Source organism: Passer domesticus, chromosome W (assembly GCF_036417665.1).
Source record: "Passer domesticus isolate bPasDom1 chromosome W, bPasDom1.hap1, whole genome shotgun sequence".
Classification (NCBI taxonomy): Eukaryota; Metazoa; Chordata; class Aves; order Passeriformes; family Passeridae; genus Passer; species Passer domesticus.
Window position 1 is genome coordinate 35,725,763 of NC_087511.1, and position 25,186 is coordinate 35,750,948.

Below are 25,186 nucleotides of genomic sequence, written 5' to 3' on the forward strand. Positions count from 1 at the left end.
AGGATATGTCCCAGAAGCATGGTGCCCCCACAGGCAACTGTGGCTGGTTTGACAGTGCCAGTGCCTCCTGCAAACTGACATCAGGAACCTGGCCTGGTGAGTTTTGTTTCTCTGGGGTAAGGGAATGTTTCCTGGACAGGGCCCGGTGGCCTGGAGTGCCCGGCTGCCTGCTGAAATTCCGCACAGATCAGGATATGTCCCAGATGCAAGGTGCCCCCACAGGCAACTGTGGCTGGTTTGACAGTGCCAAGTGCCTCCTGCAAACTGACATCAGGAACCTGGCCTGGTGAGTTTTGTTTCTCTGGGGTAAGGGAATGTTTCCTGGACAGGGCCCCGTGGCCTGGAGTGGCCGGCTGCCTGCTGAAATTCTGCACAGATCAGGATATGTCCCAGATGCAAGGTGCCCCCACAGGCAACTGTGGCTGTTTTGACAGTGCCAAGTGCCTCCTTCAAACAGACATGAGGAACCTGGCCTGGTGACTTTTGTTTCTCTGGGGAAAGGCCATAGTTCTTATTCAGGGCCCGGTGGCCTGGAGTGCCCGGCTGCCTGCTGAAATTCCGCACGGATCAGGATACCTCCCAGATGAAAGGTGCCCCCACAGGCAACTGTGGCTGGTTTGACAGCGCCATGTGCCTCCTGCAAACTGACATCAGGAACCTGGCCTGGTGAGTTTTGTTTCTCTGTGGAAAGGCCATCGTTCGTGTCCAGGGCCCGGTGTCCTGGAGTGGCCGGCTGCCTGCTGAAATTCCGCACCGATCAGGATGCCTCCCGGGACGAAGGTACCACCACAGGCAACTGTGGCTGTTTTGACAGTGCCAAGTGCCTCCTGCAAACTGATATCAGGAACCTGGACTGGTGAGTTTTGTTTCTCAGGCGAAATGCCATCGTTCGTGTCGAGGGCCCGATGGCCTGGAGTGGCCGGCGGCCTGCTGAAATTCCGCACCGATCAGGATGCCTCCCGGACCGTAGGTACCACCACAGGCAACTGTGGCTGGTTTGACAGTGCCAAGTGCCTCCTGCAAACTGACATCAGGAACCTGGCCTGGTGAGTTTTGTTTCTCTGGGGTAAGGGAATGTTTCCTAGACAGGGCCTGGTGGCCTGGAGTGGCCGGCTGCCTGCTGAAATTCCGCACCGATCAGGATGCCTCCCGGGACGAAGATATCACCACAGGCAACTGTGGCTGGTTTGACAGTGCCAAGTGCCTCCTGCAAACACACATGAGGAACCTGGCCTGGTGACTTTTGTTTCTCTGGGGAAAAGCCATGGTTCATGTCCAGGGCCCGGTGGCCCGCAGTGGGCGGCTGCCTGCTGAAATTCCGCACGGATCAGGATACCTCCCAGATGAAAGGTGCCCCCACAGGCAACTGTAGCTGGTTTGACAGTGCCAAGTGCCTCCTGCAAACTGACAGCAGGATCCTGGCCTGGTGAGTTTTGTTTCTCTGGGGAAAGGCGTTGGTTCATGACCAGGGCCCGGTGGCCCGGAGTGGCCGGCTGCCGGCTGAAATTACGCACAGATCAGGATACCTCCCAGATGCAAGGTGCCCCCATAGGCAACTGTGGCTGGTTCGACAGTGCCAAGTGCCTCCTGCAAACTGACATCAGGAATTTGGCTTGCTGAGTTTTGTTTCTCTGTGGAAAGGCCATCGTTTGTGTCCACGGCCCGGTGGCCCGGAGTGGCCAGCTGCATGCTGAAATTCCGCACCGATCAGGATGCCTCCCGGGCCGAAGATATCACCACAGGCAACTGTGGCTGGTTTGACAGTGCCAAGTGCCTCCTGCAAACTGACATGAGGAACCTGGCCTGGTGACTTATGTTTCTCTGGGGAAAAGCCATGGTTCATGTCCAGGGACCGGTGGCCCGCAGTGGGCGGCTGCCTGCTGACATTCCGCACGGATCAGGATACCTCCCAGATGAAAGGTGCCCCCACAGGCAACTGTGGCTGGTTTGACAGTGCCAAGTGCCTCCTGCAAAATGACATCAGGATCCTGGCCTGGTGACTTTTGTTTCTCTGAGGAAAGGCCATAGACCTTATCCAGGGCCCGGTGGCCCGGAGTGGCCGGCTGGCTGCTGAAATTCCGCACGGGTCAGGATACGTCCCAGATGAAAGGTGCCCCCACAGGCTACTGTGGCTGGTTTGACAGTGCCAAGTGCCTCCTGCAAACTGACATCCGGAACCTGGCCTGGTGAGTTTTGTTTCTCAGGGGTAAGGGGATGGTCCCTAGCCAGGGCCCTGTGGCCGGGAGCGGCCGGCTGCCTGCTGAAATTCCGCATGGATCAGGATACCTCCCAGATGAAAGGCGCCCCCACAGGAAACTGTGGCTGGTTTGACAGTGCCAAGTGCCTCCTGCAAACTGACATCAGGAACCTGGCCTGGTGACTTTTGTTTCTCTGGGGTAAGGGAATGTTTCCTAGACAGGGCCCGGTGGCCTGGAGTGGCCGGCTGCCTGCTGAAATTCTGCACAGATCAGGATATGTCCCAGATGCAAGGTGCCCCCACAGGCAACTGTGGCTGGTTTGACAGTGCCAAGTGCCTCCTGCAAACTGACATTAGGAACCTGGCTTGGTGAGTTTTGTTTCTCAGGAGAAAGGCCATCGTCTGTGTCCAGGGCCCGATGCCCTGGAGTGGCCGGCGGCCTGCTGAAATTCCCCACCGATCAGGATGCCTCCCGGACCGTAGGTACCACCACAGGCAACTGTGGCTGGTTTGACAGTGCCAAGTGCCTCCTGCAAACTGACATCAGGACCCTGGCTTGGTGAGTTTTGTTTCTCTGGGGAAAGGCGTTGGTTCATGACCAGGGCCCGGTGGCCGGGAGTGGCCGGCTGCCTGCTGAAATTCCGCACGGATCAGGATACCTCCCAGATGCAAGGTGCCCCCACAGGCAACTGTGGCTGGTTTGACAGTGCCAAGTGCCTCCTGCAAAATGACATCAGGAACCTGGCCTGGTGAGTTTTGTTTCTCAGGGGAAAGGACATCGTTCGTGTCCAGGGCCCGATGGCATTGAGTGGCCGGCTGCCTGCTGAAATTCTGCACAGATCAGGATATGTCCCAGATGCAAGGTGCCCCCACAGGCAACTGTGGCTGGTTTGACAGTGCCAAGTGCCTCCTGCAAATTGACATCAGGAACCTGGCCTTGTTCATTTTCTTTCTCTGGGGTAAGGGAATATTTCCTAGACAGGGCCCGGTGGCCCGGAGTGGCCGGCTGCCTGCTGAAATTCCGTACGGATCAGGATACCTCCCAGATGAAAGGTGCCCCCACAGGCAACTGTGGCTGGTTTGACAGTGCCACGTGCCTCCTGCAAACTGACATCAGGAACCTGGCCTGGTGACTTTTGTTTCTCTGTGGAAAGGCCATCGTTCGTGTCCAGGGCCCGGTGGCCCGGAGTGGCCGGCTGCCTGCTGAAATTCCGCACCGATCAGGATGCCTCCCGGGACGAAGGTACCACCACAGGCAACTGTGGCTGTTTTGACAGTGCCAAGTGCCTCCTGCAAACTGATATCAGGAACCTGGCCTGGTGAGTTTTGTTTCTCAGGGGAAATGCCATCGTTCGTGTCGAGGGCCCTATGGCCTGGAGTGGCCGGCGGCCTGCTGAAATTCCGCACCGATCAGGATGCCTCCCGGACCGTAGGTACCACCACAGGCAACTGTGGCTGGTTCGACAGTGCCAAGTGCCTCCTGCAAACTGACATCAGGAACCTGGCCTGGTGAGTTTTGTTTCTCTGGGGTAAGGGAATGTTTCCTAGACAGGGCCTGGTGGCCTGGAGTGGCCGTCTGCCTGCTGAAATTCCGCACGGATCAGGATGCCTCCCGGACCGTAGGTACCACCACAGGCAACTGTGGCTGGTTTGACAGTGCCAAGTGCCTCCTGCAAACTGACATCAGGAACTTGACCTGCTGAGTTTTGTTTCTCTGTGGAAATGCCATCGTTCATGTCCAGGGCCCGGTGGCCCGCAGTGGCCGGCTGCCTGCTGAAATTCCGCACCGATCAGGATGCCTCCCGGGCCGAAGGTACCACCACAGGCAACTGTGGCTGGTTTGACAGTGCCAAGTGCCTCCTGCAAACAGACATGAGGAACCTGGCCTGGTGACTTTTGTTTCTCTGGGGAAAAGCCATGGTTCATGTCCAGGGCCCGGTGGCCCGCAGTGGGCGGCTGCCTGCTGAAATTCCGCACGGATCAGGATACCTCCCAGATGCAAGGTGCCCCCACAGGCAACTGTGGCTGTTTTGACAGTGCCAAGTGCCTCCTTCAAACAGACTGGAGGAACCTGGCCTGGTGACTTTTGTTTCTCTGGGGAAAGGCCATAGTTCGTGTCCAGGGCCCGGTGGCCCGGAGTGGCCGGCTGCCTGCTGAAATTCCGCACCGATCAGGATGCCTCCCGGGCCGAAGATATCACCACAGGCAACTGTGGCTGGTTTGACAGTGCCAAGTGCCTCCTGCAAACAGACATCAGGAACCTGGCCTGTTGACTTTTGTTTCTCAGGTGAAAGGCCATCGTTCCTGTCCAGGGCCCGGAGTGGCCCGGAGTGGCCGGCTGCCTGCTGAAATTCCACACGGATCAGGATATGTCCCAGATGCAAGGTGCCCCCACAGGCAACTGTGGCTGGTTTGACAGTGCCAGTGCCTCCTGCAAAATGACATCAGGAACCTGGCCTGGTGAGTTTTGTTTCTCTGGGGTAAGGGAATGTTTCCTGGACAGGGCCCCGTGGCCTGGAGTGCCCGGCTGCCTGCTGAAATTCCGCACGGATCAGGATACCTCCCAGATGAAAGGTGCCCCCACAGGCAACTGTGGCTGGTTTGACAGCGCCATGTGCCTCCTGCAAACTGACATCAGGAACCTGGCCTGGTGAGTTTTGTTTCTCTGTGGAAAGGCCATCGTTCGTGTCCAGGGCCCGGTGTCCCGGAGTGGCCGGCTGCCTGCTGAAATTCCGCACCGATCAGGATGCCTCCCGGGACGAAGGTACCACCACAGGCAACTGTGGCTGTTTTGACAGTGCCAAGTGCCTCCTGCAAACTGATATCAGGAACCTGGACTGGTGAGTTTTGTTTCTCAGGCGAAATGCCATCGTTCGTGTCGAGGGCCCGATGGCCTGGAGTGGCCGGCGGCCTGCTGAAATTCCGCACCGATCAGGATGCCTCCCGGACCGTAGGTACCACCACAGGCAACTGTGGCTGGTTTGACAGTGCCAAGTGCCTCCTGCAAACTGACATCAGGAACCTGGCCTGGTGAGTTTTGTTTCTCTGGGGTAAGGGAATGTTTCCTAGACAGGGCCTGGTGGCCTGGAGTGGCCGGCTGCCTGCTGAAATTCCGCACCGATCAGGATGCCTCCCGGGACGAAGATATCACCACAGGCAACTGTGGCTGGTTTGACAGTGCCAAGTGCCTCCTGCAAACACACATGAGGAACCTGGCCTGGTGACTTTTGTTTCTCTGGGGAAAAGCCATGGTTCATGTCCAGGGCCCGGTGGCCCGCAGTGGGCGGCTGCCTGCTGAAATTCCGCACGGATCAGGATACCTCCCAGATGAAAGGTGCCCCCACAGGCAACTGTGGCTGGTTTGACAGTGCCAAGTGCCTCCTGCAAACTGACAGCAGGATCCTGGCCTGGTGAGTTTTGTTTCTCTGGGGAAAGGCGTTGGTTCATGACCAGGGCCCGGTGGCCCGGAGTGGCCGGCTGCCGGCTGAAATTACGCACAGATCAGGATATGTCCCAGATGCAAGGTGCCCCCATAGGCAACTGTGGCTGGTTCGACAGTGCCAAGTGCCTCCTGCAAACTGACATCAGGAACCTGGCCTGGTGAGTTTTGTTTCTCTGTGGAAAGGCCATCGTTCGTGTCCACGGCCCGGTGGCCCGGAGTGGCCAGCTGCATGCTGAAATTCCGCACCGATCAGGATGCCTCCCGGGCCGAAGATATCACCACAGGCAACTGTGGCTGGTTTGACAGTGCCAAGTGCCTCCTGCAAACTGACATGAGGAACCTGGCCTTGTGACTTATGTTTCTCTGGGGAAAAGCCATGGTTCATGTCCAGGGACCAGTGGCCCGCAGTGGGCGGCTGCCTGCTGACATTCCGCACGGATCAGGATACCTCCCAGATGAAAGGTGCCCCCACAGGCAACTGTGGCTGGTTTGACAGTGCCAAGTGCCTCCTGCAAAATGACATCAGGATCCTGGCCTGGTGACTTTTGTTTCTCTGAGGAAAGGCCATAGACCTAATCCAGGGCCCGGTGGCCCGGAGTGGCCGGCTGGCTGCTGAAATTCCGCACGGGTCAGGATACGTCCCAGATGAAAGGTGCCCCCACAGGCTACTGTGGCTGGTTTGACAGTGCCAAGTGCCTCCTGCAAACTGACATCCGGAACCTGGCCTGGTGAGTTTTGTTTCTCAGGGGTAAGGGGATGGTCCCTAGCCAGGGCCCTGTGGCCGGGAGTGGCCGGCTGCCTGCTGAAATTCCGCATGGATCAGGATACCTCCCAGATGAAAGGCGCCCCCACAGGAAACTGTGGCTGGTTTGACAGTGCCAAGTGCCTCCTGCAAACTGACATCAGGAACCTGGCCTGGTGACTTTTGTTTCTCTGGGGTAAGGGAATGTTTCCTAGACAGGGCCCGGTGGCCTGGAGTGGCCGGCTGCCTGCTGAAATTCTGCACAGATCAGGATATGTCCCAGATGCAAGGTGCCCCCACAGGCAACTGTGGCTGGTTTGACAGTGCCAAGTGCCTCCTGCAAACTGACATCAGGAACCTGGCCTGGTGAGTTTTGTTTCTCAGGAGAAAGGCCATCGTCTGTGTCCAGGGCCCGATGGCCTGGAGTGGCCGGCGGCCTGCTGAAATTCCCCACCGATCAGGATGCCTCCCGGACCGTAGGTACCACCACAGGCAACTGTGGCTGTTTTGACAGTACCAAGTGCCTCCTTCAAACAGACATGAGGAACCTGGCCTGGTGAGTTTTGTTTCTCTGGGGTAAGGGAATGTTTCCTAGACAGGGCCCGGTGGCCTGGAGTGGCCGGCTGCCTGCTGAAATTCCGCACCGACCAGGATGCCTCCCGGGCCGAAGATATCACCACAGGCAACTGTGGCTGGTTTGACAGTGCCATGTGCCTCCTGCAAACAGACATGAGGAACCTGGCTTGGTGACTTTTGTTTCTCTGGGGAAAAGCCATGGTTCATGTCCAGGGCCCGGTGGCCCGCAGTGGGCGGCTGCCTGCTGAAATTCCGCACGGATCAGGATACCTCCCAGATGCAAGGTGCCCCCACAGGCAACTGTGGCTGGTTTGACAGTGCCAAGTGCCTCCTGCAAACTGACATCAGGAACCTGGCCTGGTGAGTTTTGTTTCTCTAGGGAAAGGCCATAGTTCTTATCCAGGGCCCGGTGGCCCGGAGCGGCCGGCTGCCTGCTGAAATTACGCACGGATCCGGATGCCGCCGAGATGAAAGGTGCCCCCACAGGCAACTGTGGCTGGTTCGACAGTGCCAAGTGCCTCCTGCAAACTGACATCAGGAACTTGACCTGCTGAGTTTTGTTTCTCTGTGGAAAGGCAATCGTTCGTGTCCAGGGCGCGGTCGCCCGGAGTGGCCGGCTGCCTGCTGAAATTCCACACCGATCAGGATGCCTCCCGGGCCGAAGATATCACCACAGGCAACTGTGGCTGGTTTGACAGGGCCAAGTGCGTCCTGCAAACAGACATCAGGAACCTGGCCTGGTGAGTTTTGTTTCTCTGGGGAAAGGCCATAGTTCGTGTCCAGGGCCCGATGGCCCGGAGTGGCCGGTTCCCTGCTGAAATTCCGCATGGATCAGGATGCCACCGAGATGCAAGGTGCCCACACAGGCAACTGTGGCTGTTTTGACAGTGCCAAGTGCCTCCTGCAAACTGACATCAGGAACCTGCCCTGGTGAGTTTTGTTTCTCTGGGGAAAGGCCTTGGTTCATAGCGACGGCTCGGTAGCCCGGAGTGGCCAGCTGCATGCTAAAATTCCACACGCAGCAGGATACGACCCAGAGGCAAGGTGCCCCTTCAAGCAACTGTGGCTGGTTTGACAGTGTCAAGTGCCTCCTGCAAACTGACATCAGGAACCTGGCCTGGTGAGTTTTGTTTCTCTGGGGAAAGGCCATGGTTCATATCCAGGGCCCGGTGGCCCGGAGTGGCCGGCTGCCTGCTGAAATTCCGCACGGATCAGGATACGTCCCAGATGCAAGGTGCCCCCCAGGCAACTGTGGCTGGTTTGTCAGTGCCAAGTGCCTCCTGCCAACTGACATCAGGAACCTGGCCGGGTGACTTTTGTTTCTCTGGGGAAAGGCCTTGGTTCATGTCCAGGGCCCGGTGGCCCGGAGTGGGCGGCTGCCTGCTGAAATTCCGCACGGTCCGGATACCTCCCAGATGCAAGGTGCCCCCACAGGCAACTGTGGCTGGTTTGACAGTGCCAAGTGCCTCCTGCAAACTGACATCAGGAACCTGGCCTGGTGAGTTTTGTTTCTCTGGGGTAAGGGAATGTTTCCTGGACAGGGCCCGGTGGCCTGGAGTGGCCGGCTGCCTGCTGAAATTCCGCACAGATCAGGATATGTCCCAGAAGCAAGGTGCCCCCACAGGCAACTGTGGCTGGTTTGACAGTGCCAGTGCCTCCTGCAAACAGACATCAGGAACCTGGCCTGGTGAGTTTTGTTTCTCTGGGGAAAGGGAATGTTTCCTGGACAGGGCCCGGTGGCCTGGAGTGCCCGGCTGCCTGCTGAAATTCCGCACAGATCAGGATATGTCCCAGATGCAAGGTGCCCCCACAGGCAACTGTGGCTGGTTTGACAGTGCCAAGTGCCTCCTGCAAACTGACATCAGGAACCTGGCCTGGTGAGTTTTGTTTCTCTGGGGTAAGGGAATGTTTCCTGGACAGGGCCCGGTGGCCTGGAGTGCCCGGCTGCCTGCTGAAATTCCGCACAGATCAGGATATGTCCCAGATGCAAGGTGCCCCCACAGGCAACTGTGGCTGTTTTGACAGTGCCAAGTGCCTCCTTCAAACAGACATGAGGAACCTGGCCTGGTGAGTTTTGTTTCTCTGGGGAAAGGCCATAGTTCTTATTCAGGGCCCGGTGGCCTGGAGTGCCCGGCTGCCTGCTGAAATTCCGCACGGATCAGGATACCTCCCAGATGAAAGGTGCCCCCACAGGCAACTGTGGCTGGTTTGACAGCGCCATGTGCCTCCTGCAAACTGACATCAGGAACCTGGCCTGGTGAGTTTTGTTTCTCTGTGGAAATGCCATCGTTCGTGTCCAGGGCCCGGTGTCCCGGAGTGGCCGGCTGCCTGCTGAAATTCCGCACCGATCAGGATGCCTCCCGGGACGAAGGTACCACCACAGGCAACTGTGGCTGGTTTGACAGTGCCAAGTGCCTCCTGCAAACTGATATCAGGAACCTGGCCTGGTGAGTTTTGTTTCTCAGGCGAAATGCCATCGTTCGTGTCGAGGGCCCTATGGCCTGGAGTGGCCGGCGGCCTGCTGAAATTCCGCACCGATCAGGATGCCTCCCGGACCGTAGGTACCACCACAGGCAACTGTGGCTGGTTTGACAGTGCCAAGTGCCTCCTGCAAACTGACATCAGGAACCTGGCCTGGTGAGTTTTGTTTCTCTGGGGTAAGGGAATGTTTCCAAGACAGGGCCTGGTGGCCTGGAGTGGCCGGCTGCCTGCTGAAATTCCGCACCGATCAGGATGCCTCCTGGGACGAAGATATCACCACAGGCAACTGTGGCTGGTTTGACAGTCCCAAGTGCCTCCTGCAAACACACATGAGGAACCTGGCCTGGTGACTTTTGTTTCTCTGGGGAAAAGCCATGGTTCATGTCCAGGGCCCGGTGGCCCGCAGTGGGCGGCTGCCTGCTGAAGTTCCGCACGGATCAGGATACCTCCCAGATGAAAGGTGCCCCCACAGGCAACTCTAGCTGGTTTGACAGTGCCAGTGCCTCCTGCAAACTGACATCAGGACCCTGGCTTGGTGAGTTTTGTTTCTCTGGGGAAAGGCCATGGTTCATGTCCAGGGCCCGGTGGCCCGGAGTGGGCGGCTGCCTGCTGAAATTCTGCACAGATCAGGATATGTCCCAGATGCGAGGTGCCCCCACAGGCAACTGTGGCTGGTTTGACAGTGCCAAGTGCCTCCTGCAAACTGACAGCAGGATCCTGGCCTGGTGAGTTTTGTTTCTCTGGGGAAAGGCGTTGGTTCATGTCCAGGGCCCGGTGGCCCGGAGTGGCCGGCTGCCGGCTGAAATTACGCACAGATCAGGATACCTCCCAGATGCAAGGTGCCCCCATAGGCAACTGTGGCTGGTTCGACAGTGCCAAGTGCCTCCTGCAAACTGACATCAGGAATTTGGCCTGCTGAGTTTTGTTTCTCTGTGGAAAGGCCATCGTTCGTGTCCACGGCCCGGTGGCCCGGAGTGGCCAGCTGCATGCTGAAATTCCGCACCGATCAGGATGCCTCCCGGGACGAAGATATCACCACAGGCAACTGTGGCTGGTTTGACAGTGCCAAGTGCCTCCTGCAAACTGACATGAGGAACCTGGCCTGGTGACTTATGTTTCTCTGGGGAAAAGCCATGGTTCATGTCCAGGGACCGGTGGCCCGCAGTGGGCGGCTGCCTGCTGACATTCCGCATGGATCAGGATACCTCCCAGATGAAAGGTGCCCCCACAGGCAACTGTGGCTGGTTTGACAGTGCCAAGTGCCTCCTGCAAAATGACATCAGGATCCTGGCCTGGTGACTTTTGTTTCTCTGAGGAAAGGCCATAGATCTTATCCAGGGCCCGGTGGCCCGGAGTGGCCGGCTGCCTGCTGAAATTCCGCACGGGTCAGGATACGTCCCAGATGAAAGGTGCCCCCACAGGAAACTGGGGCTGGTTTGACAGTGCCAAGTGCCTCCTGCAAACTGACATCCGGAACCTGGCCTGGTGAGTTTTGTTTCTCAGGGGTAAGGGGATGGTCCCTAGCCAGGGCCCTGTGGCCGGGAGTGGCCGGCTGCCTGCTGAAATTCCGCATGGATCAGGATACCTCCCAGATGAAAGGCGCCCCCACAGGAAACTGTGGCTGGTTTGACAGTGCCAAGTGCCTCCTGCAAACTGACATCAGGAACCTGGCCTGGTGAGTTTTGTTTCTCTGGGGTAAGGGAATGTTTCCTAGACAGGGCCCGGTGGCCTGGAGTGGCCGGCTGCCTGCTGAAATTCTGCACAGATCAGGATATGTCCCAGATGCAAGGTGCCCCCGCACGCAACTGTGGCTGGTTTGACAGTGCCAAGTGCCTCCTGCAAACTGACATCAGGAACCTGGCCTGGTGAGTTTTGTTTCTCAGGTGAAAGGCCATCGTCTGTGTCCAGGGCCCGATGCCCTGGAGTGGCCGGCGGCCTGCTGAAATTCCCCACCGATCAGGATGCCTCCCGGACCGTAGGTACCACCACAGGCAACTGTGGCTGGTTTGACAGTGCCAAGTGCCTCCTGCAAACTGACATCAGGACCCTGGCTTGGTGAGTTTTGTTTCTCTGGGGAAAGGCGTTGGTTCATGACCAGGGCCCGGTGGCCGGGAGTGGCCGGCTGCCTGCTGAAATTCCGCACGGATCAGGATACCTCCCAGATGCAAGGTGCCCCCACAGGCAACTGTGGCTGGTTTGACAGTGCCAAGTGCCTCCTGCAAACTGACATCAGGAACCTGGCCTGGTGAGTTTTGTTTCTCAGGGGAAAGGCCATCGTTCGTGTCCAGGGCCCGATGGCATTGAGTGGCCGGCTGCCTGCTGAAATTCTGCACAGATCAGGATATGTCCCAGATGCCAGGTGCCCCCACAGGCAACTGTGGCTGGTTTGACAGTGCCAAGTGCCTCCTGCAAACTGACATCAGGAACTTGGCCTTGTTCATTTTCTTTCTCTGGGGTAAGGGAATGTTTCCTAGACAGGGCCCGGTGGCCCGGAGTGGCCGGCTGCCTGCGGAAATTCCGCACTGATCAGGATGCCTCCCGGACCGTAGGTACCACCACAGGCAACTGTGGCTGGTTTGACAGTGCCAAGTGCCTCCTGCAAACTGACATCAGGAACCTGGCCTGGTGAGTTTTGTTTCTCTGGGGTAAGGGAATGTTTCCTAGACAGGGCCCGGTGGCCTGGAGTGGCCGGCTGCCTGCTGAAATTCCGCACCGATCAGGATGCCTCCCGGGCCGAAGATATCACCACAGGCAACTGTGGCTGGTTTGACAGTGCCAAGTGCCTCCTGCAAACTGACATCAGGAACCTGGCCTGGTGAGTTTTGTTTCTCTGTGGAAAGGCCATCGTTCGTGTCCAGGGCCCGGTGTCCCGGAGTGGCCGGCTGCCTGCTGAAATTCCGCACCGATCAGGATGCCTCCCGGGACGAAGGTACCACCACAGGCAACTGTGGCTGTTTTGACAGTGCCAAGTGCCTCCTGCAAACTGATATCAGGAACCTGGCCTGGTGAGTTTTGTTTCTCAGGCGAAATGCCATCGTTCGTGTCGAGGGCCCTATGGCCTGGAGTGGCCGGCGGCCTGCTGAAATTCCGCACCGATCAGGATGCCTCCCGGACCGTAGGTACCACCACAGGCAACTGTGGCTGGTTTGACAGTGCCAAGTGCCTCCTGCAAACTGACATCAGGAACCTGGCCTGGTGAGTTTTGTTTCTCTGGGGTAAGGGAATGTTTCCTAGACAGGGCCTGGTGGCCTGGAGTGGCCGGCTGCCTGCTGAAATTCCGCACCGATCAGGATGCCTCCTGGGACGAAGATATCACCACAGGCAACTGTGGCTGGTTTGACAGTGCCAAGTGCCTCCTGCAAACACACATGAGGAACCTGGCCTGGTGACTTTTGTTTCTCTGGGGAAAAGCCATGGTTCATGTCCAGGGCCCGGTGGCCCGCAGTGGGCGGCTGCCTGCTGAAATTCCGCACGGATCAGGATACCTCCCAGATGAAAGGTGCCCCCACAGGCAACTGTGGCTGGTTTGACAGTGCCAAGTGCCTCCTGCAAACTGACAGCAGGATCCTGGCCTGGTGAGTTTTGTTTCTCTGGGGAAAGGCGTTGGTTCATGTCCAGGGCCCGGTGGCCCGGAGTGGCCGGCTGCCGGCTGAAATTACGCACAGATCAGGATACCTCCCAGATGCAAGGTGCCCCCATAGGCAACTGTGGCTGGTTCGACAGTGCCAAGTGCCTCCTGCAAACTGACATCAGGAATTTGGCCTGCTGAGTTTTGTTTCTCTGTGGAAAGGCCATCGTTCGTGTCCACGGCCCGGTGGCCCGGAGTGGCCAGCTGCATGCTGAAATTCCGCACCGATCAGGATGCCTCCCGGGACGAAGATATCACCACAGGCAACTGTGGCTGGTTTGACAGTGCCAAGTGCCTCCTGCAAACTGACATGAGGAACCTGGCCTGGTGACTTATGTTTCTCTGGGGAAAAGCCATGGTTCATGTCCAGGGACCGGTGGCCCGCAGTGGGCGGCTGCCTGCTGACATTCCGCATGGATCAGGATACCTCCCAGATGAAAGGTGCCCCCACAGGCAACTGTGGCTGGTTTGACAGTGCCAAGTGCCTCCTGCAAAATGACATCAGGATCCTGGCCTGGTGACTTTTGTTTCTCTGAGGAAAGGCCATAGATCTTATCCAGGGCCCGGTGGCCCGGAGTGGCCGGCTGCCTGCTGAAATTCCGCACGGGTCAGGATACGTCCCAGATGAAAGGTGCCCCCACAGGCTACTGTGGCTGGTTTGACAGTGCCAAGTGCCTCCTGCAAACTGACATCCGGAACCTGGCCTGGTGAGTTTTGTTTCTCAGGGGTAAGGGGATGGTCCCTAGACAGGGCCCTGTGGCCGGGAGTGGCCGGCTGCCTGCTGAAATTCCGCATGGATCAGGATACCTCCCAGATGAAAGGCGCCCCCACAGGAAACTGTGGCTGGTTTGACAGTGCCAAGTGCCTCCTGCAAACTGACATCAGGAACCTGGCCTGGTGAGTTTTGTTTCTCTGGGGTAAGGGAATGTTTCCTAGACAGGGCCCGGTGGCCTGGAGTGGCCGGCTGCCTGCTGAAATTCTGCACAGATCAGGATATGTCCCAGATGCAAGGTGCCCCCGCAGGCAACTGTGGCTGGTTTGACAGTGCCAAGTGCCTCCTGCAAACTGACATCAGGAACCTGGCCTGGTGAGTTTTGTTTCTCAGGTGAAAGGCCATCGTCTGTGTCCAGGGCCCGATGGCCTGTAGTGGCCGGCGGCCTGCTGAAATTCCCCACCGATCAGGATGCCTCCCGGACCGTAGGTACCACCACAGGCAACTGTGGCTGGTTTGACAGTGCCAAGTGCCTCCTGCAAACTGACATCAGGACCCTGGCTTGGTGAGTTTTGTTTCTCTGGGGAAAGGCGTTGGTTCATGACCAGGGCCCGGTGGCCGGGAGTGGCCGGATGCCTGCTGAAATTCCGCACGGATCAGGATACCTCCCAGATGCAAGGTGCCCCCACAGGCAACTGTGGCTGGTTTGACAGTGCCAAGTGCCTCCTGCAAACTGACATCAGGAACCTGGCCTGGTGAGTTTTGTTTCTCAGGGGAAAGGCCATCGTTCGTGTCCAGGGCCCGATGGCATTGAGTGGCCGGCTGCCTGCTGAAATTCTGCACAGATCAGGATATGTCCCAGATGCCAGGTGCCCCCACAGGCAACTGTGGCTGGTTTGACAGTGCCAAGTGCCTCCTGCAAACTGACATCAGGAACCTGGCCTTGTTCATTTTCTTTCTCTGGGGTAAGGGAATGTTTCCTAGACAGGGCCCGGTGGCCCGGAGTGGCCGGCTGCCTGCGGAAATTCCGCACTGATCAGGATGCCTCCCGGACCGTAGGTACCACCACAGGCAACTGTGGCTGGTTTGACAGTGCCAAGTGCCTCCTGCAAACTGACATCAGGAACCTGGCCTGGTGAGTTTTGTTTCTCTGGGGTAAGGGAATGTTTCCTAGACAGGGCCCGGTGGCCTGGAGTGGCCGGCTGCCTGCTGAAATTCCGCACCGATCAGGATGCCTCCCGGGCCGAAGATATCACCACAGGCAACTGTGGCTGGTTTGACAGTGCCATGTGCCTCCTGCAAACAGACATGAGGAACCTGGCCTGGTGACTTTTGTTTCTCTGGGGAAAAGCCATGGTTCATGTCCAGGGCCCGGTGGCCCGGAGCGGCCGGCTGCCTGCTGAAATTCTGCACGGATCAGGATACCTCCCAGATGCAAGGTGCCCCCACAGGCAACTGTGGCTGGTTCGACAGTGCCAAGTGCCTCCTGCAAACTGACATCAGGAACTTGACCTGCTGGGTTTTGTTTCTCTGTGGAAAGGCAATTGTTCGTGTGCAGGGCGCGGTGGCCCGGAGTGGCCGGCTGCCTGCTGAAATTCCACACCGATCAGGATGCCTCCCGGGCCGAAGATATCACCACAGGCAACTGTGGCTGGTTTGACAGTGCCAAGTGCCTCCTGCAAACTGACATCAGGAACCTGGCCTGGTGTGTTTTGTTTCTCAGGTGAAAAGCCATGGTTCATGTCCAGGGCCCGGTGGCCCTGAGTGGCCGGTTGCAGGCTGAAATCCCGCACGGATCCGGATGCCGCCGAGATGAAAGGTGCCCCCACAGGCAACTGTGGCTGGTTTGACAGGGCCAAGTGCGTCCTGCAAACAGACATCAGGAACCTGGGCTGGTGAGTTTTGTTTCTCTGGGGAAAGGCCATCGTTCGTGTCCAGGGCCCGGTGGCCCGGAGTGGCCGGTTCCCTGCTGAAATTCCGCATGGATCAGGATGCCGCCGAGATGCAAGGTGCCCACACAGGCAACTGTGGCTGTTTTGTCAGTGCCAAGTGCCTCCTGCAAACTGACATCAGGAACCTGCCCTGGTGAGTTTTGTTTCTCTGGGGAAAGGCCTTGGTTCATAGCGACGGCTCGGTAGCCCGGAGTGGCCGGCTGCATGCTGAAATTCCACACGCAGCAGGATACGACCCAGAGGCAAGGTGCCCCTTCAAGCAACTGTGGCTGGTTTGACAGTGTCAAGTGCCTCCTGCAAACTGACATCAGGAACCTGGCCTGGTGAGTTTTGTTTCTCTGGGGAAAGGCCATGGTTCATATCCAGGGCCCGGTGGCCCGGAGTGGCCGGCTGCCTGCTGAAATTCCGCACGGATCAGGATACGTCCCTGATGCAAGGTGCCCCCACAGGCAACTGTGGCTGGTTTGTCAGTGCCAAGTGCCTCCTGCCAACTGACATCAGGAACCCGGCCGGGTGACTTTTGTTTATCTTCTGAAATATGGTTCATATCCAGAACTCGTTGGCCCGGAATGGCTGGCTGCCTGCTGAAATTCCGCACGAATCAGTATGCCGGCCAGAGACAAGGTGCCCCCTCAAGCAACTGTGGCTGGTTTGACAGTGCCAAGTGCTTCCTGCAAACTGACATGAGGAACCTGGCCTGGTGACTTTTGTTTCTCTGGGGAAAGGCGATTGTTGATAGCCAGGTCCCGGTGGCCCGGAGTGGCCCGCTGCCTGCTGAAATTCCTCACCGATCGGGATGCCTCCCAGATGAAAGGTGCCCTCACAGGCAACTGTGGCTGGTTTGACAGTGCCAAGTGCCACCTGCAAACTGACATCAGGAACCTGGCCTGGTGACTTTTGTTTCTCTGGGGAAAGGCCGTGGTTCTTGTCCACGGCCCAGTGGCCCGGAGTGGCCAGCTGCATGCTGAAATTCCGCACGCATGAGGATGCCTCCCAGACCGAAGGTACCACCACAGGCAACTGTGGCTGGTTTGACAGTGCCAAGTGCCTCCTGCAAACTGACATCAGGAACCTGGCCTGGTGAGTTTTGTTTCTCTGGGGAAAGGCTATTGTTGATAACCAGGTCCCGGTGGCCCGGAGTGGCGGGCTGCCTGCTGAAATTCCACACCGATCGGGATGCCTCCCAGATGAAAGGTGCCCCCACAGGGAGCTGTGGCTGATTTGACAGTGCCAAGTGCCTCCTTCAAACTGACATCAGTAACCTGGCCTGGTGACTTTTTTTTCTCAGGGGAAAGGCCATCGTTCGTGTCCAGGGCCCGGTGGCCCGGAGCGGCCGGCTGCCTGCTGAAATTCCTCACTGATTAGGATGCCTCCCGGACCGAAGGAACCACCACAGGCAAATGTGGCTGGTTTGACAGTGCCAAGTGCCTCCTGCAAACTGACATCAGGACCCTGGCCTGGTGAGTTTTGTTTCGGTGGGGAAAGGCCATCGTTCGTGTCCAGGGCCCAGTGGCCCGGAGTGGCTGGCTGCCTGCTGAAATTCCACACGGAGCAGGATACGACCCAGAGGCAAGGTGCCCCCACAGGCAACTGTGGCTGGTTTGACAGTGCCAAGTGCCTCCTGCAAACTGACATCAGGAACCTGGCCTGGTGAGTGTTGTTTCTCTGGGGAAAGGGGATGGTTCCTGTCCAGGGCCCGGTGGCCTGTAGTGGCCGGCTGCCTGCGGAAATTCCGCACGGATCAGGATGCATCCCAGATGAAAGGTGCCCCCACAGGCAACTGTGGCTGGTTTGACAGTGCCAAGTGCCTCCTGCAAACTGACATCAGGAACCTGGCCTGGTGAGTTTTGTTTATCTACTGAAATATGGTTCATATACAGGACCCGGTGTCCGGTAGTGGCCGACTGCCTGCTGAAATTCCGCAGGGATGAGGATGCCTCCCAGACTGAAGGTACCACCACAGGCAACTGTGGCTGGTTTGACAGTGCCAAGTGCCTCCTGCAAATTGACATCAGGAACCTGGCCTGGTGACTTTTGTTTCTCTGGGGAAAGGCGATTGTTGATAGCCAGGTCCCGGTGGCCCGGAGTGGCGGGCTGCCTGCTGAAATTCCACACCGATCGGGATGCCTCCCGGATGAAAGGTGCCCCCACAGGCAACTGTGGCTGATTTGACAGTGCCAAGTGCCTCCTGCAAACTGACATCAGGAACCTGGCCTGGTGACTTTTTTTTCTCTGGGGAAAGGCCATGGTTCATAGACAGGCCCGGTGGCCCGGAGTGGCCGGGTGCCTGCTGAAATTCCGCACGCATCAGTATGCCGCCGAGATGCAAGGTGCCCCCACAGGCAACTGTGGCTGGTTTGACAGTGCCAAGTGCCTCCTGCAAACTGACATCAGGACCCTGGCCTGGTGAGTTTTGTTTCGCTGGGGAAAGGCCATAGTTCGTGTCCAGGGCCCAGTGGCCCGGAGTGGCCGGATGCCTCCCGAAATTCCACACCGATCAGGATGCCTCCCGCACCGAAGGTACCACCACAGGCAACTGTGGCGGGTTTGACAGTGCCAAGTGCCTCCTGCAAACTGACATCAGGAACCTGGCCTGGTGAGTTTTGTTTCTCAGGGGAAAGGCCATCGTTCGTGTCCAAAGCCCGGGTGCCTGGAGTGGCTGGCTGCCTGCTGAAATTCCGCACCGAACAGGATGCCTCCCGGACTGAAGGTACCACCACAGGCAACTGTGGCTGGTTTGACAGTGCCAAGTGCCTCCTGCAAATTGACATCAGGAACCTGGCCTGGTGACTTTTGTTTATCTGGGGAAAGGCCATCCTTCGTCTCCGGGGCCTGTTGGACCGGAGTGGCGGGCTGCCTGCTGAAATCCCGCACGGATCAGGATACGTCCCAGATGCAAGGTGCCCCCACAGGCAACTGTGGCTGGTTTGACAGTGCCAAGTGCCTCCTGCAAACTGACATCAGGAACCTGGCCTGGTGACTTTTTTTTCTCTGGGGAAAGGCCATGGTTCATAGACAGGCCCGGTGGCCCGGAGTGCCCGGCTGCCTGCTGAAATTCCGCACCGATCAGTATACCACCGAGATGCAAGGTGCCCCCACAGGCAACTGTGGCTGGTTTGACAGTGCCAAGTGTCTCCTGCAAACTGACATCAGGACCCTGGCCTGGTGAGTTTTGTTTCGTTGGGGAAAGGCCATCGTTCGTGTCCAGGGTCCAGTGGCCCGGAAAGGCTGGCTGCCTGCTGAAATTCCACACGGAGCAGGATACGACCCAGAGGCAAGGTGCCCCCACAGGCAACTGTGGCTGGTTTGACAGTGCCAACTGCCGCCTGCAAACTGACATCAGGAACAGGGCCTGGTGAGTTTTTTTTCTCAGGGGAAAGGCCATCGTTCGTGTCCAAAGCCCGGGTGGCTGGAGTGGCCGGCTGCCTGCTGAAATTCCGCACCGATCAGGATGCCTCCCGGACTGAAGGTACCACCACAGGCAACTGTGGCTGGTTTGACAGTGACAAGTGCCGCCTGCAAACTGACATCAGGAACCTGGCCTGGTGACTTTTGTTTCTCAGGTGAAAGACCATCGTTCGTGTCCAGGGCGCGGTGGCCCGGAGTGGCCGGGTGCCTGCTGAAATTCCGCACGGATCAGGATACCTCTCAGATGCAAGGTGCCCCCACAGGCAATTGTGGCTGGTTTGACAGTGCCAAGTGCCTCCTGCAAACTGACATCAGGAACCTGGCCTGGTGACTTTTGTTTCTCGGGCGAAAGGCCATGGTTCATATCCAAGGCCCGGTGGCCTGGAGTGGCCGGCTGCCTGCTGAAATTCCGCACGGATCAGGATGCCTCCCAAACCGAAGGTACCACCACAGGCAACTGTGGCTGGTTTGACAGTGCCAAGTGCCTCCTGCAAACTGACATCAGGAACCTGGCCTGGTGAGATTTGTTTCTCTGGGGAAAGGCCATCGTTCGTGTTTAGGGCCCCGTGGCCAAAAGTGGCTGGCTGCCTGCTGAAATTCCTCACCGATTAGGATGCCTCCCGGAACGAAGGTACCACCGCAGGCAACTGTGGCTGGTTTGACAGTGCCAAGTGCCACCTGAAAACTGACATCAGGAACCTGGCCTGGTGAGTTTTGTTTCTCTGGGGAAAGGCCATGGTTCGTGTCCACGGCCCGGTGGCCCGGAGTGGCCAGCTGCATGCTGAAATTCCGCACGGATCAGGATACCTCCCACACGCAAGGTGCCCCCACAGGCAACTGTGGCTGGTTTGACAGTGCCAAGTGCCTCCTGCAAACTGACATCAGGAACCTGGCCTGGTGAGTTTTGTTTATCTACTGAAATATGGTTCATATACAGGACCCGGTGTCCGGTAGTGGCCGGCTGCCTGCTGAAATTCCGCAGGGATGAGGATGCCTCCCAGACTGAAGGTACCACCACAGGCAACTGTGGCTGGTTTGACAGTGCCAAGTGCCTCCTGCAAATTGACATCAGGAACCTGGCCTGGTGACTTTTGTTTCTCTGGGGAAAGGCGATTGTTGATAGCCAGGTCCCGGTGGCCCGGAGTGGCGGGCTGCCTGCTGAAATTCCACACCGATCGGGATGCCTCCCGGATGAATGGTGCCCCCACAGGCAACTGTGGCTGATTTGACAGTGCCAAGTGCCTCCTGCAAACTGACATCAGGAACCTGGCCTGGTGACTTTTTTTCCTCTGGGGAAAGGCCATGGTTCATAGACAGGCCCGGTGGCCCGGAGTGGCCGGGCGCCTGCTGAAATTCCGCACGCATCAGTATGCCGCCGAGATGCAAGGTGCCCCCACAGGCAACTGTGGCTGGTTTGACAGTGCCAAGTGCCTCCTGCAAACTGACATCAGGACCCTGGCCTGGTGAGTTTTGTTTCGCTGGGGAAAGGCCATAGTTCGTGTCCAGGGCCCAGTGGCCCGGAGTGGCCGGCTGCCTCCCGAAATTCCGCACCGATCAGGATGCCTCCCGCACCGAAGGTACCACCACAGGCAACTGTGGCGGGTTTGACAGTGCCAAGTGCCTCCTGCAAACTGACATCAGGAACCTGGCCTGGTGAGTTTTGTTTCTCAGGGGAAAAGCCATCGTTCGTGTCCAAAGCCCGGGTGCCTGGAGTGGCTGGCTGCCTGCAGAAATTCCGCACCGATCAGGATGCCTCCCGGACTGAAGGTACCACCACAGGCAACTGTGGCTGGTTTGACAGTGCCAAGTGCCTCCTGCAAACTGACATCAGGAACCTGGCCTGGTGACTTTTGTTTCTCGGGCGAAAGGCCATGGTTCATATCCAAGGCCCGGTGGCCTGGAGTGGCCGGCTGCCTGCTGAAATTCCGCACGGATCAGGATGCCTCCCAAACCGAAGGTACCACCACAGGCAACTGTGGCTGGTTTGACAGTGCCAAGTGCCTCCTGCAAACTGACATCAGGAACCTGGCCTGGTGAGTTTTGTTTCTCTGGGGAAAGGCCATCGTTCGTGTTTAGGGCCCCGTGGCCAAAAGTGGCTGGCTGCCTGCTGAAATTCCTCACCGATTAGGATGCCTCCCGGAACGAAGGTACCACCGCAGGCAACTGTGGCTGGTTTGACAGTGCCAAGTGCCACCTGCAAACTGACATCAGGAACCTGGCCTGGTGAGTTTTGTTTCTCTGGGGAAAGGCCATGGTTCGTGTCCACGGCCCGGTGGCCCGGAGTGGCCAGCTGCATGCTGAAATTCCGCACGGATCAGGATACCTCCCACACGCAAGGTGCCCCCACAGGCAACTGTGGCTGGTTTGACAGTGCCAAGTGCCTCCTGCAAACTGACATCAGGAACCTGGCCTGGTGAGTTTTGTTTATCTACTGAAATATGGTTCATATACAGGACCCGGTGTCCGGTAGTGGCCGGCTGCCTGCTGAAATTCCGCAGGGATGAGGATGCCTCCCAGACTGAAGGTACCACCACAGGCAACTGTGGCTGGTTTGACAGTGCCAAGTGCCTCCTGCAAATTGACATCAGGAACCTGGCCTGGTGACTTTTGTTTCTCTTGGGAAAGGCGATTGTTGATAGCCAGGTCCCGGTGGCCCGGAGTGGCGGGCTGCCTGCTGAAATTCCACACCGATCGGGATGCCTCCCGAATGAAAGGTGCCCCCACAGGCAACTGTGGCTGATTTGACAGTGCCAAGTGCCTCCTGCAAACTGACATCAGGAACCTGGCCTGGTGACTTTTTTTTCTCTGGGGAAAGGCCATGGTTCATAGACAGGCCCGGTGGCCCGGAGTGGCCGGGTGCCTGCTGAAATTCCGCACGCATCAGTATGCCGCCGAGATGCAAGGTGCCCCCACAGGCAACTGTGGCTGGTTTGACAGTGCCAAGTGCCTCCTGCAAACTGACATCAGGACCCTGGCCTGGTGAGTTTTGTTTCGCTGGGGAAAGGCCATAGTTCGTGTCCAGGGCCCAGTGGCCCGGAGTGGCCGGCTGCCTCCCGAAATTCCACACCGATCAGGATGCCTCCCGCACCGAAGGTACCACCACAGGCAACTGTGGCGGGTTTGACAGTGCCAAGTGCCTCCTGCAAACTGACATCAGGAACCTGGCCTGGTGAGTTTTGTTTCTCAGGGGAAAGGCCATCGTTCGTGTCCAAAGCCCGGGTGCCTGGAGTGGCTGGCTGCCTGCTGAAATTCCGCACCGAACAGGATGCCTCCCGGACTGAAGGTACCACCACAGGCAACTGTGGCTGGTTTGACAGTGCCAAGTGCCTCCTGCAAATTGACATCAGGAACCTGGCCTGGTGACTTTTGTTTATCTGGGGAAAGGCCATCCTTCGTCTCCGGGGCCTGTTGGACCGGAGTGGCGGGCTGCCTGCTGAAATCCCGCACGGATCAGGATACGTCCCAGATGCAAGGTGCCCCCACAGGCAACTGTGGCTGGTTTGACAGTGCCAAGTGCCTCCTGCAAACTGACATCAGGAACCTGGCCTGGTGACTTTTTTTTCTCTGGGGAAAGGCCATGGTTCATAGACAGGCCCGGTGGCCCGGAGTGCCCGGCTGCCTGCTGAAATTCCGCACCGATCAGTATACCACCGAGATGCAAGGTGCCCCCACAGGCAACTGTGGCTGGTTTGACAGTGCCAAGTGTCTCCTGCAAACTGACATCAGGACCCTGGCCTGGTGAGTTTTGTTTCGTTGGGGAAAGGCCATCGTTCGTGTCCAGGGTCCAGTGGCCCGGAAAGGCTGGCTGCCTGCTGAAATTCCACACGGAGCAGGATACGACCCAGAGGCAAGGTGCCCCCACAGGCAACTGTGGCTGGTTTGACAGTGCCAAGTGCCGCCTGCAAACTGACATCAGGAACAGGGCCTGGTGAGTTTTTTTTCTCAGGGGAAAGGCCATCGTTCGTGTCCAAAGCCCGGGTGGCTGGAGTGGCCGGCTGCCTGCTGAAATTCCGCACCGATCAGGATGCCTCCCGGACTGAAGGTACCACCACAGGCAACTGTGGCTGGTTTGACAGTGCCAAGTGCCTCCTGCAAACTGACATCAGGAACCTGGCCTGGTGAGTTTTGTTTCTCTGGGGAAAGGCCCTCGTTCATATTTAGGGCCCGGTGGCCAAAAGTGGCTGGCTGCCTGCTGAAATTCCGCACGGATCAGGATGCCGCCGAGATGCAAGGAGCCCCCACAGGCAACTGTGGCTGGTTTGACAGTGCCAAGTAAGTGCCTCCTGCAAACTGACATCAGGAACCTGGCCTGGTGAGTTTTGTTTCTCAGGTGAAAGACCATCGTTCGTGTCCAGGGCGCGGTGGCCCGGAGTGGCCGGGTGCCTGCTCAAATTCCGCACGGATCAGGATACCTCTCAGATGCAAGGTGCCCCCACAGGCAATTGTGGCTGGTTTGACAGTGCCAAGTGCCTCCTGCAAACTGACATCAGGAACCTGGCCTGGTGAGTTTTGTTTCTCAGGTGAAAGACCATCGTTCTTGTCCAGGGCGCGGTGGCCCGCAGTGGCCGGGTGCCTGCTGAAATTCCGCACGGATCAGGATACCTCCCACACGCAAGGTGCCCCCACAGGCAACTGTGGCTGGTTTGACAGTGCCAAGTGCCTCCTGCAAAATGACATCAGGAACCTGGCCTGGTGACTTTTGTTTCTCTGGGGAAAGGGGATGGTTCCTGTCCAGGGCCCGGTGGCCTGGAGTGGCCGGCTGCCTGCTGAAATTCCGCACCGATCAGAAGGTACCACCACAGGCAACTGTGGCTGGTTTGACAGTGCCAAGGGCCTCCTGCAAATTGACATCAGGAACCTGGCCTGGTGACTTTTGTTTATCTGGGGAAAGGCCATCCTTCGTCTCCAGGGCCTGTTGGACCGGAGTGGCGGGCTGCCTGCTGAAATCCCGCACGGATCAGGATACGTCCCAGATGCAAGGTGCCCCCACAGGCAACTGTGGCTGGTTTGACAGTGCCAAGTGCCTCCTGCAAACTGACATCAGGAACCTGGCCTGGTGACTTTTTTTCTCTGGGGAAAGGCCATGGTTCATAGACAGGCCCGGTGGCCCGGAGTGCCCGGCTGCCTGCTGAAATTCCGCACGGATCAGTATACCACCGAGATGCAAGGTGCCCCCACAGGCAACTGTGGCTGGTTTGACAGTGCCAAGTGTCTCCTGCAAACTGACATCAGGACCCTGGCCTGGTGAGTTTTGTTTCGTTGGGGAAAGGCCATCGTTCCTGTCCAGGGTCCAGTGGCCCGGAGTGGCTGGCTGCCTGCTGAAATTCCGCACGGATCAGGATACCTCTCAGATGCAAGGTGCCCCCACAGGCAATTGTGGCTGGTTTGACAGTGCCAAGTGCCTCCTGCAAACTGACATCAGGAACCTGGACTGGTGACTTTTGTTTCTCGGGCGAAAGGCCATGGTTCATATCCAAGGCCCGGTGGCCTGGAGTGGCCGGCTGCCTGCTGAAATTCCGCACGGATCAGGATGCCTCCCAAACCGAAGGTACCACCACAGGCAACTGTGGCTGGTTTGACAGTGCCAAGTGCCTCCTGCAAACTGACATCAGGAACCTGGCCTGGTGAGTTTTGTTTCTCTGGGGAAAGGCCATCGTTCGGGTTTAGGGCCCCGTGGCCAAAAGTGGCTGGCTGCCTGCTGAAATTCCTCACCGATTAGGATGCCTCCCGGAACGAAGGCACCACCGCAGGCAACTGTGGCTGGTTTGACAGTGCCAAGTGCCACCTGCAAACTGACATCAGGAACCTGGCCTGGTGAGTTTTGTTTCTCTGGGGAAAGGCCATGGTTCGTGTCCACGGCCCGGTGGCCCGGAGTGGCCAGCTGCATGCTGAAATTCCGCACGGATCAGGATACCTCCCACACGCAAGGTGCCCCCACAGGCAACTGTGGCTGGTTTGACAGTGCCAAGTGCCTCCTGCAAACTGACATCAGGAACCTGGCCTGGTGAGTTTTGTTTATCTACTGAAATATGGTTCATATACAGGACC